Source organism: Mesoplodon bidens (assembly GCF_964165515.1).
Source record: "Mesoplodon bidens genome assembly, chromosome: 16".
Taxonomy (NCBI): Eukaryota; Metazoa; Chordata; class Mammalia; order Artiodactyla; family Ziphiidae; genus Mesoplodon; species Mesoplodon bidens.
This window is the reverse complement of record NC_138173.1, coordinates 66,296,970-66,309,505: the sequence shown is the minus strand read 5'-3', so window position 1 is coordinate 66,309,505 and position 12,536 is coordinate 66,296,970. Positions and strand designations below refer to the sequence as shown.

General features: G+C 44.2%; 1 long non-coding RNA gene across 22 annotated transcripts in view; it reads right to left on the bottom strand.

Annotated features, from left to right (window-relative positions):
- The window catches only part of LOC308630271, a 369,427-nt gene that overhangs the window by 77,368 nt on the left and 279,523 nt on the right, over positions 1-12,536 (bottom strand). For all 22 annotated transcript variants that reach the window (XR_014017791.1, XR_014017792.1, XR_014017793.1 and 19 more), the window contains one exon: positions 10,029-10,236. This is a non-coding gene — a long non-coding RNA (uncharacterized lncRNA). The remainder of the gene's footprint in view (positions 1-10,028; positions 10,237-12,536) is intronic.

Genomic DNA, 12,536 nt, shown 5'->3' with positions numbered 1-12,536 from the left:
ACCAAAGCCTGCCTGTTTTCTAGATGGTAAACTCCTCGAGGGCAGGACCCCCATGTCCTTGTTTCCTTTGTACCCCAGAGATCGATCACAATATAACTTTGCATGAATGAAATATCTGCTAAGGGACAGCGCTGGGCCCGGGAACCAGAGATGAATTGGGTTCCATCTCTGTCTCAAGTTGTTCATAGTCGAAAGAGGAAGCCAGATAAATACAGACATTGACATTAGAAAGCCCTAACTCAAATATGAGCTGCACTTCTGACCAGGTTTGGTGGCTCTCCAGGCCTTGGAAGGGAGTGACACTCATTTCCCTAATTTGTGGAACATGAAATGAGATGATATGTTTAAATTGCCCCACACAAGGCCTGACAGGTCACAGGAACTTATACCTTGCTTCCTATTCTCATACTGCTTCCAGTCTTCTGGTCTCAAGGTCTCGAGGGTTTGTGTGAGATCTGATTCCTGTGTGGGAGCTGTGGCCGACTTCCGAAGGTGGGCCCCTCTCCCAACAGGCTTCCTCTCTCACTGCCAGATGCTATTAAGCCACGTGCCATGTTCTGTGAGTTCTCAGAGGCAGGCACCATGTGGAATTCATTTTCGTCACTCCAGCAAGTAAAAGAGCGCTGCCTCCAAACAGGGCCTGTTCAGCACATGTTTGATAGCTGATTAAAAGGATAAAAGAGAAATCCTCGAAAACCCTCCAAAATGCTCTGCAAGAAAGGCCATCATGGGGCTTCCCTGGTGGCGCAGTGGTTGAGAGTCCACCTGCCGATGTAGGGGACACGGGTTCGTGCCCCGGTCCGGGAAGATGCCACATGCCGCGGAGTGGCTGGGCCCATGAGCCATGGCCGCTGAGCCTGCGTCCGGAGCCTGTGCTCCACAACGGGAGAGCCCACAACAGTGAGAGGCCCGTGTACCGCATAAAAAAATAAAATAAAATAAAAAGAAAGGTCATCATGAACTGGGGAGTAGGGGCTTTGACCTGGATCTTAAAAGTGCGGAGGCCTCAGATGAGTGGAAGGAAGCTGGTGGTGGTAGAAGGAAGACACGGAAGGCTGCACACCAGCCTTAGAACAGCGGTCACCTCTGGGCAGGAAGGAGAGGCATGTGATGGGGGCGGGGAGAGGGCCACAAAGGGAATTTCAGTGGCCTCTACAGTGTCATTTCCAAAAACAAAACAAAACATCAGAGGCAACTGTGGCAAATGCCAACATGTGTTAAATTGGAGTGATAGGTGCAAGGGTGACCATTCTATTCCCTGTGCGTCTTGCTATGTTAGAAATAGTTCATGATAAGAGAGGAAGAGGAGGAATGGCATGGGCAAATGCAGAGAGATTGTGAGACTGTGACAAGTACCGAATAGGGAAGCCCTGAAGTAGAAGACTTCTTCCACAGACTCTATAGACATGGAGTGTCCCCATAGAGGGGAGGGAGCAAGTTGGAGCTGTCCTTGGTCCTGAACCAAAGCCACCCCCTTGGTCACTGCTTTTTCTGGTTATCCTAGAACACTGGGGTTTTCTGCCCAATTCCCCCAGCGCTCATAGGTTTCTTTGGTATCCTCCAACTTAATATTTTTAAGTTTGATTTTGCCCAGTTGCTGCAAAAACAGAAGTGTAAGAGAAGAACAGGGGTGTTTCTCAGCCTAACAATAGTGTCTACTATTTATTGAGTTCTCATGAGTGCCAGCTTCCATGATAGTGGTTTCTGTATGTTGTCTCATATTGTTTTAATTATCCCCATCTTATAGATGAAGAAAAAGGCACAGAATGGTTGAGGTCAGGTAGCCCATAAATGGCAGAGTTGAGATTAAAGCAGGTCGCATAAGTATAGGTCCCAGGAATTAGCTGATTACTCCTTGTGGCACATGCAAGTACGGCCTTCGCTTGGAGGAAAGTATCCCCAGGAAGTCACTGTCTCAGTACTTCCTAGACTCTTTCCATCTACAACAGCAGGACCGAGGATTCCCTAAAAAGACAATGTAGGTGAAAGTATCCCATAAACTATCAAGTCCTCTACAAATGCTGGCACAGCTCTCTCTCTCTGTTTGGTTCGGATAGTAGTGGCGATAGTGAGAATTATAAGCCTTCTGCAGATGTCAGCAACGTAAACCATATTCTACTTCTATTGCTCAGGGAAGTAAGCCAAGGCCAAAGGAAAAAAAAAAAAAAAAAAAAAAAAGAAGAAGAAGAAGAGAGAGAAAGCCCCAAGATGGAGTGTGACCGATCTGGATGGATGGCCCCATTTCAACATGTATTAGCAGTGTGGTTGTGAGACAGTCATTTGATAGCCTCCCAGTCTCCGTTTTCTCCGCTAAGAGGTTGTCATGTCAATAAGGTTCCCTATTTCCCAGAGTGAAAAGGTAGCCTAGGATAACTATGATGACTCTGTGAGGTGAGGGCAGCTATTCGTATTTATTGACTGCCTTCTGCCTCAGGCCAAACATTGTGCTGGGCATTTTATGCATATTAGCTTCAGTCTTCATAATGGCCCTAGGAAATTTAGTATTATCTCCATTTCAAAGATGAGAAAACTGAGGTTCAATGAGCCCTTAATAGCCATCAGCTAAGTCAGATCCAATTTGATTCATCCATTACCAGATGGCACGTGAGGAGCTGGATGACAAGGACTGGTAGGTGGGAGGTGGCTCCACTCTTTAATTGTTCCAGAATCTAGGCAGATACTCCCATGAGCAGGTCCCACTCATAGCTGGAGCCTAGGGACAGAAAGCCTCTCAAGACAATGCACAATTTACCAAAATACCAAATTCCAAATATGGTGGAATCCAATCTGGCTACCCTGATGCTCATTATAAATCAATTATACTCCAATAAAGATGTAAAAAAAAAAAAAAAAAAGCAGCTGCCACTGGCCCTCCTCTGCCTCTCCTTTCCCCTAGTCTCTGGATCTAAGGAAAAACTGCTCTCCAGGCTTGCGCGAGCCCTTGCAAGGGAGCTAGGCTCCCTCCTCCCCGCTCAGGAGCAGGGGAGGGAAAGGGAAGGAATTGTGCCAAAGGTCACAGTGTTCCCGGTCAGTGTGTTCCAGCTTTGAAGTCAGAATGCTGTCAGTGCCCAGGCAAGAAAACCGCTGCAGGCTGCTCCACCTGCCAGACCTCCAACAAGCTCCAGCTGGACCCCGGCCTCCACAGCAGCTGCACACTACAGGGAGGGCTGTGCTCACCAGAAATCCCTTTTCCAGCCCCGGCAGCATCCTTAGGAAACTGTGCCTGCAGAGATGGCCAAGCCATAAAGCACACAACAGCCTCACAAATGTGCCCAGATACCTTGCTCCCATATCCTCTGAAAGTCAGCCATACATGACTCCATCACCAAATTCCACAGAGAGAATAAGCATTTCTACATTCTCCAGCTCTCTCCTCCTTCTCTCCCTTGGCTCATAACTTCTCTTTAATTTGTTTAATCCTATACCCCCCAAAAAAGATTTACTGTGTACCCACTATGTACCTGACATGGGTCAGGTAATGGTTAAGGTCTAGTTATGAAACCATAATTTTCCCTGTTCTTGTTAGAGTTTATAGAGGGAAGAAGACAAATGAAGGAATTAATTAACAAATTAAGACAAAAGAAGGAATTAAAAAACAAATGAAGGAATTAATACAGAATTAAGAGTTGTGATCAGCACCATGAAGGAAGGAGAGGAAGGTGCTTTGGGAGAGAAGAGCCATAGGGCAACCTGAAAACTGGAGGTCAAGGAAGCGCCTCAAGCAGGAGGGAAATGAAGTTGAGGACTGAAGGATCAGAAGGAGGCAGGCTTGTGAGGCCAGCTTGAGAGTGTGGTGAAGAGTTTATCTAAGTCACAGCATGTGCAAAGGTCCTGAGGCAGGAGAAAGAATGGCATGTTTGAGAAACTATAACAGTATAGCATAATGGGTAGGTGTGAATCCAAGATTAAACTGTGGGACCCTGAAGGATATACCTGAATTCTCTATACTCAGTTTTCTCAAGTAGAGTCAGGTAGGGATTCAGGGAGGAGACACATTTGAGCTGATTAGTCCGGGCAGATTAGAAGATGAAGAACCAGATGGAAAATGTTCCAAGTGAGAGGTACTTTAGCAGACATCCAAGGTCTCACAGTTAAAAGGAATGGAGCAGCAACTTGAACCCACACCTATTAACTTAAATGTGAATATTTTTCTAAGTTTCCTCCAGAATCATGGGGCATGGCAAACACTATGTGTGAATGGAGTGGCGCTAAACCACAGATACGATACTGTGCCTGTCTCCTCTTGTCAGTTACATGTTCCCTTGCCCTCCACACTTCACTTATAAAATTCAAGATCAAAGATAAAATGATTGAGAATTTCAAGATGGCAATGGAAGCACATTACACCAAGCATGGAGCTCGGCTGAGCACAGGGCCCTATATGACATCCCCTGGCTGGATACACATGAAGCCAGCCCTTCAAGAATGATACTCTAGGCAGTAGTCTTGACTATAAACATTTAATATGGCTAACTGTTTGGATTGTATGAAAAGATTTAACCTTTCCAGATGGAATTTTATCTTCCTAGAGATTTTTGCCCTGTGGTTTTTCATATAAAATGGGAGTAATGGGTATAGACTTGAAAGCCAGGGGAAAGTGCTCATGGTAGAGCTCACGCTGGCTTAGGTAGAGCCAGATTCAGAGCCCTCTCTTATCACTGAGTAGCTCAGTAACATTGGGCAGATGGCTTAGCCTTCCAAAGTCTCAATTCCCCATATTGTAAAACAGGGGTAATGGCTACCATATCATAGAGGAGCTGCTAGAATTTAAAACAATCTGGGCCACGTCCCTGAACATAGGGACACAAAGTTAATGAGTGCTATTATTTTTTTATTAAAAAAACAAAAAAATAACCCCCAAAACTCAGGTCTCTGAACTTCAGATGTCCTGGTTACTCTTAGGACCCCAGACACTCCCCAAGCTGCTTGTCACCTGCAAACACATATCTGGCAGAAGAGGCAGATTTGTCCTATGAAGTAAAGTGAGGGGTTCAGTGGGTCCCTAACACAAGCAAACATGGTTCCAACTCCAACTCCATTCACTGCTTCACCCTGAGTGAATGACTTCACCTCTCAGGGTCTCAGTTATCTCATGGATAATGGGTAGAAGAGGGATGATGCCGGGACCTACTTCGGGGAGCTGTTGGGAGGATTGCGCGAGCTTTATGTGCCCATTAGCAGGCTGCTTGGAACAGAACAGTGCTCGGTCATTTATTCCACGCTGCAGTTTCCTGTCTGCAAAGCGGGGATACTGGTAGTCCCTACTGCATGAGGTTGTTTTCTGGAACCAATGAGAATGTCCATGTAAAGTGACTGACACGGTGCCTGGCACATAGTTAGGGCACAGTGAATGTGAACTGTGAACAGTGATAACAGGGGGGTAGTTATCACATCACTGGCGACAGTGGATAATTACCACAACTCTCTTCTACTCCTTCCCACTGCATGGGGTAGCTCTGATGATGCCCAAGAGCATCTGCTGGTCCAGTGTTCATTTTCAACGTTTGCTGATGCCACTTTGGCACCCCTCCCCCACCAGAAAATACAGTTTACCCAAGGACTAAGTCTATTTTTGTTTCTAAAGAAGGAAAACAGATGCACGTGCCAAAGCACAGACTTCTTCAAAACAAGACAGAGCCCGAGACAAGGCCACGGCCCTGGCTTTCAGAATTAGGAGGGAGGTGTACTTTCCAGTAACCTCCTGGTGGAAGATAATAACTGCATCTCTCAACCAGCAGTTATATGTCAAGGTCACTTGTCCTCATGTCTAGCACAGAGGGTCATAGCCTTCCCTATTCGAAGCTGGGAGATTATCTTGCTTCAAACAACATCGGAACATCAGCCTTTGTCCCTGTAACCTGGAGCCTTCCGCCCTCCTTCTGTAACAAGGAGCCGTTATGAACAGTTTGAGTGCCTTATGCAGGCCACAAGGGGACCACTGTCTGTGCACCTTTCAGATAAACCTCTTGTTTCTCCCAATCCAACTCAGGCTCACCTTGGTTAGCTTAGTTTTGCATTAAACAGATGCTTCTTATGCACCACGTGGCAAGCATACTGCTAGACACTCAGAGACGGACCGGTTGAGTGAGATGCAATCTGTTTTCTGTAAGCCAGACTTTAAAGAGCAGATTTCAATATAATGTGTTAAATGCTCTGAGAAAGAAGAAAAGGGAGCACCATGGAAACCCAGCAGAATAGAAGAGGGGCTTAGCCCTGTGTGGGTTCAGCGTACACTGGAGAAGGGATACCCGATCTAACCAAGAAAGGACATGGTTATTTTTCACCTGTTACTTTGCTAAGTCATTCACCTTACACACGTGGATGAAGCGACCCTTCCTCCAAACCCACTCATATTCTCTGGCAGCTCCTCCATCCCTCTCGCATCTTAGCACTCAGCACCTGGTTCCATAGGTACACATTTTATTGTCTAACTCCAGAATAGAAGCTCTACAGAGGCAGCGACCAGACCTGCCGTGTTCTCTGCTGTGGTCACAGCAATTAACATGGTGCCTGGCACACAGCAGACGCACAGTCAACACTTAGCCCATTGAATAATACATCTTTTGATGACCTAGGCAATGGTGATACAACTTAGAAGAATATGCCTAAATAAGTGATTAACAATAGAAGTTGACAAATGTAAATACTAAATGAATGACAGACTGTAGAATGTTCATTTCGGTTCAATTAAGCTCAATCCAGCAAATACTAACCGTGTCTTCTATGTGAAAGGAACATTCTATGAACAAGAGAGGATACAAAAATATATCAGAAAAAGGCACCCCTGCACTCAGCTTACTCAGTGTTATCCTAGAGGAGAGGATACAATTGCACAAAATAAAGATCAACATAAATTAGAGGCTGTGAAGATTCAAGCAGAGGGACATGAGGAAAGATTTCAGAAGATGATCAGAATGCATCTTAAGTAAAGCACTTCTTCCATGAGGGTTCAGAGGAGTGAGAAGAGATCATTCCAGAAAGAGAGAATATCAGAAACAAATAAGAAGGAAGCTGGAACATGACTGGTGCTTTTTAGAAAGTCCAGTTTGATAGTCGTGTAAAGACAGTGTTTGGGAGTACAAGGACCTTGGCCTCAAGTACTCAGTGGCCCAACCAGCTCTTCCAGGAAGGTCCGACATCCACAGTGCTGGAGCCTCATGACCCCAGACCTTGATAGCCATGCTGAAGCATTGATCCCTTTTATTTCTTGCGGCAGGGAAGTGGCACAATCAAAGCTATGTCTTAAGAACACTTATAGGCATCTATGTAGTGGATATACACTGCTTTTGTCTGCCCAAGACCTCTGCAACCTTGGAGGACCTTCCCCTCCTCTGTTGCAAATGGTCCTAATATAACTTCAATCAGAGTAGCCCACCCCAATCCCCAGGCTCAGGAGTATACAAGGAGCCCCATCACAAAAACCAATCCCACTGCAATAAAGACTTGCCCAGTGGTGGTTGTATGACTCATTGGGGACCATTAGCATCTTTTCCTGGACTGATGCACAGACATCAGGAAAGAGAAAGACATATAAGTGGGTAGGAAAATAAAAAAGAGTTCCATTGAGGGGAGCCATACAGAGCTGGGAACAGCAATGGAAATGCACCTGAGATGCTAGGAGGAGAGTGAGTGAGCAAATATGGATGGATGCAGCAGAGATTTTAGGTAAAGCACAATGGGCCGGACACTCAAAGGAGGACAATGGATTCCTGCTTTGGTGGACTTGGATGCCAGGCTTAGGGAACGACTCCTTCTCAAGTGGGCAATGAGGAACCATTAAAGGTTTTTGACAAAGGAGAAGGGCTTCCACTCTCTGCCTCAGCAGATCACAATTGTATTCTTCAGAAAAGTGTGGTGAAGTGGAAATAAGCATAAGCTGGGATTCAGGCAGTCCGTTCCAATCCTGGCTCCGCTCTTTCTGTGTAATCTTGGGCAACCACACCAAAAGGGTGAGAGCAAGGAAGAAAATCAGAACTGCATCAGGAGGTGCCCCATCTCCCACAGGGGGTATTCTAGAATAGGGGTTGGCAAACTACTTTATCTTTGTAAAACAAAGTTGTACACACTGTCCGTTTACACATGGTCTTGCACGGTCTGGCAAGACCAGTAACAGTGACAGAGACTATATGACTGGCAAAGTCGAAGATGAGTACAATCTGGTCCTTTACAGGAAATGTTTGCTGCCCCTGCTCTAGAGTCTTATGGAATAAAACTTGATGTAACAGGATGGGCAATGGGCAGGAGGAGAGAAAAAATAAAAACGACTTCTTGATACACACATAACAACTTAGGAAGGAGGGAAAGCTAATGGGATTGGCACTTCTTCCCAGACTTAGGGGAAAAAATTATTTTCTCCTGACAGATAGACAATGGCAGTTTTATTGAGAGATAAAGAGGGCTGAGATAAAAATGGAGAAATGCAGACGAGAGAACTGGGTAAACTGAAGGCACTGCAAGAGCCATGGAGACACGTGAAGAGAAACAGAGACATAGAGGAGAGAGCCAGGCAGAAGGAAGGCACGAAGGAAAACACCTATGATGAGAGCTGGGAGCTTTAATATATATACAAATTATACTTAAATATTTAAATATTATAGGTACATTTATCTATATGAATATGTATGTTCATTTATATAATGTAATTTATATTTATATAATTTATTTATATATTTGTATATGTATGCACATCTGTATCTATATCTCTATATATTCTGATACTTATCTATAGATAAATAAGTATATTTATCTATAAACAGATAAATATAGATATCAGCATAGATAGACATATAAATAGATCAGCATGTGTGTGTGTGTGTGGAGAGAGAGAGAGAGAGATGCTGGTAACTCCTCTCTGGGGTTTTGGCAGAGTGTCAAAAAATTACCTTAACACAAAGAAAACTTCTTGGATAGAAACATCAAAAACTCATTTCTTCATTCCAAACTGTCCTGCAATAGATAATCAGGATGTATTGACCCAAAGGGTAACCATGTTGACAGAGACGGAGACAGAATCAATACAACGTTTCCATGGCAAAGTTTGCAGAACATGGAGGTAAATAAGAGTGTGTTTTCTGCACGCTTTTATCAGAAATATCTGCTTCAGGTTTACGAGGCTTCCTTCCCAGTCTGTCTCTTTCTGAGCATATAAAATGTGCTTTTAGGGCATGTCTTCACTGATTGCAAATATCACAAATGGGAGTAATGAGATTTCTAAGTTCCCCCCAACCTCCAAAAAACAAAGCTATTTAATGATTTTAGAGACAGGAAGAGGGGCCTATTATCCTCGAGAAGAGAACTCCAGTCAGTCTCAGAAAGAGTCACAATTCCTTTCAGAGCACACACCGTCACCCAAGACAACAGTCTGATAACTGAATGGTATCAAAAGCCTTGACAGAGCTAGAGGAGAGGGCTCAGGATAAAGGGAAAGAGAGGGAGATACAGGGGGTCCTTCTGTGCCACTCACTACTCTTGCTCTGGAATGACCCATTGCGCCTGGCATGGACGCAGACCGACCAGGATTTGAATTCCAAATCTGACACGCAGGAGCTGTTCGATCATGGGCAAGAAGTTCCTTAAACTCTCCTGGCCTTAGTTTCATTTGCGGAAGTACAAATAGTTTCCTATAGTTGGAATAAGCAGCGCTTGTGGGAACTTCGCAGGAGACAGTGGGGATGGTAATGCAAATACAAAATAATAATAATAACAACAACCATCATTTACTGAGTGTATCATTTGTGTCAAAAGCTGTTTTAAATGCCTTTAAATGACTCATTTTATTCTCGCAACAAACTTAAGAAGTGAATTATTACTGTCATTAGCTCCCTTAGAAAACTGAGACTCAGAAAGGTTAAAGTGAAAAGGCCAAAAGTAGAATCCAGAAAGCCCAATTTCAGGGTCTGTACTATTATCTGCTGTCTCTACAATGAGGTTGGAAAAATAAGTAGGAGTTAGATCATTGCATTAATTTCCTAGGACTGTCATAACAAGTTACTACACATAGAGTGGCTTAAAATAACAGAAATGTATACCATCACAGTCTGGAGTCCAGAAGTCTGAAGTCAAGGTGTTGGCAGGGCCCTGCTCCCTTTGGAGGGTCTAGTGGAGGATCCGTCCTTGCCTCTTCCAAGTTCTGGTGGCTCCTGGCAATCCTTCACTTCCTTGTCTTTATAGGTGCACCACTCCAATCTCTGTTTCCATCTTCATCTATTCTGTGTCTCTGTGTGTTCTCACCTCTTCCTGTAAGGACAGCAGCCATTGGATTTAGAGACCTCAATGAATTACATCTGCAAAGACCCTATTTCAAAATAAGCTCACATTCTGAGGGTCCAGGCTGACATAAATTTTAAGGGGACACTATTCAACCCACTGTAATCATGAAGCCCATCAGTTCTAATCTTATCTCATAGAGGCTTAAAGTGACAACAAATTATTATTATTTAGTCAGGGCTCCTTGGGTTATAAGTGACAGAAACTCAACTCAAATTGGCATAAGCATAAAAGGAATTTATGGGCTCAGGTAACTAAAAAGTTTAGGTATAAACTTCAGGTATAAAAAAGGTCAGACATATCTACTTTCAGGAGGCCAAATGAATACCTTATCTCATTTCTCACGTCTAATTTCTCTTGTGTTGCTTTCTCTGAAGCAGACTCTTCCCAAGAGATGTCAAGGTGGCTTCCATAGCTCCAGAAATAGGATTGAAAGGACAAATGGCCAGGTCCACATTTTTATTTTATTTTTTATTTTTATCTGCAGTTATTAGTAGTGCAAAGTTAGTAAAGATTATATCCTATCTTCTCATCAATTCCAGATGAAGGACATCTTTTCCCCTAAGTTTCTAACAAAAGTCTAGGGAATGAATCACAGTGGACCAATGTGGATCACATTACATTCTTTAATCATTGTAGTCAGAGGACGGGATATTCTAATTAGCCTGTATACGTGCCCACCTCACTCAGTCACCACTCCTGTGGATGATTCCAGGGTGGTCCCCCAAGGAAAAATTGGGATATTGGATCAGAAGGTAGGGTAGGTACTGGATAGGCAAAAACAATACATTCCAATCATAGATTCAAAAGAGGAGAGTGACAGAGTTGAATAAACTTGAGTTTGCAAAAGAAAGCATACAGGTGTTTTCTATTACGTTCAAACCTGCATCTCTAAATCAATGTGTTGCAAAGCAAATGGCACCTGAACTTCTATAGCACAATGGTCAACATGTTACTCAGCATTGAACTATCAAAGTTCCTCCAGGCTCATCTACACATCGCCCCAGTAAGACTGACTTCTCCTTGCAGGCAAGGATTACGATCATTACTGTCTCTTTGTCTACTCCAGCTCAATTGCATATAGAGCCCTAACCTCCAGAGCTTACATTTTACTTGGGGGCATAGCCTCTATGACTTACACAGGAGACAAAGAGAAATGAAATGAGACCAAAGTCCAAAGAAGGGACTCAGCCTAGTAAGATGTCTGAACTAGACAAACACTTCACCCCATCCTGCACATCTTAAATTTTTCCCAGAGTCAAATCCAATTAGAAGAAATGGCACAGGAATGGAATGGTCACATGATTCTTCCCGTAGATGACTATTATAAAAACCTGATTTAAAAACAAACAAACAACAACAAAAAAAAAACTATTTACAGGCTTTGGAAAGCATCCAAAAGCAGAAGCCAGAGAAGAGTTTAATTTTGGAAAAAACACAACTGTAAGGGGAAAGAATTGGGAATTTGTGGATTTCTGACCTGTAGGTGCTCCACAACCCTCAGGGCTACAACTGTGAAAACCCGAAGCCTCTGTGACCCAAGGTGCCAGAGATCAGAATATAGGGCTAGGAAAGCAGGTGAAAATTTAAAGAGGAATTCCTGGCAATGAGAGAACCACAGAAGTAATGAGATGCAAATACTGAGTGTAATCTCAGCCCAAATCCCTGACACTAAACTCTGCATTTACAGAAGAGATTCAGAGGGTCCAGGAAAAAGGGTGAAGAGATCAGGAGGAAGCCTACTCTTTAAAGGTAGAGCTGCAACGGGTGAGATCTGTGGTTTTTCTGGGGTGTTTTGTTTTGTTCTTTAACTCTGTGTATGCCCAATTTTGCACAGCTTGGGTAGCAGAAAACTAAAGTTTTATGGGCTTGACATGGCAGGAAATAGAACCCGAGATTAGCAGACAAACTAGAAAGTAGGGGAGAATCATAGAAGAAAAAAATAACTACTGAAAGTGTGAGTCCCATTGCTGCCCAAATTCTTGGCAAATATCCAACTTACACAGGCACCTGGGAGACCCCCAGAGAGCCACACTAAAAGAGCAGCAGTGGGAAGCCATAAGAATAGAGCAAAAATATCAGGTGCGGGGCTTCCCTGGTGGCGCAGTGGTTGGGAGTCTGCCTGCCAATGCAGGGGACACGGGTTCGGGCCCTGGTCTGGGAAGATCCCACGTGCTGCGGAGCGGCTGAGCCCGTGCACCACAGCTACTGAGCCTGCGCGTCTGGAGCCTGTGCTCCGCAACAAGAGAGGCCGCCACAGTGAGAGGCCC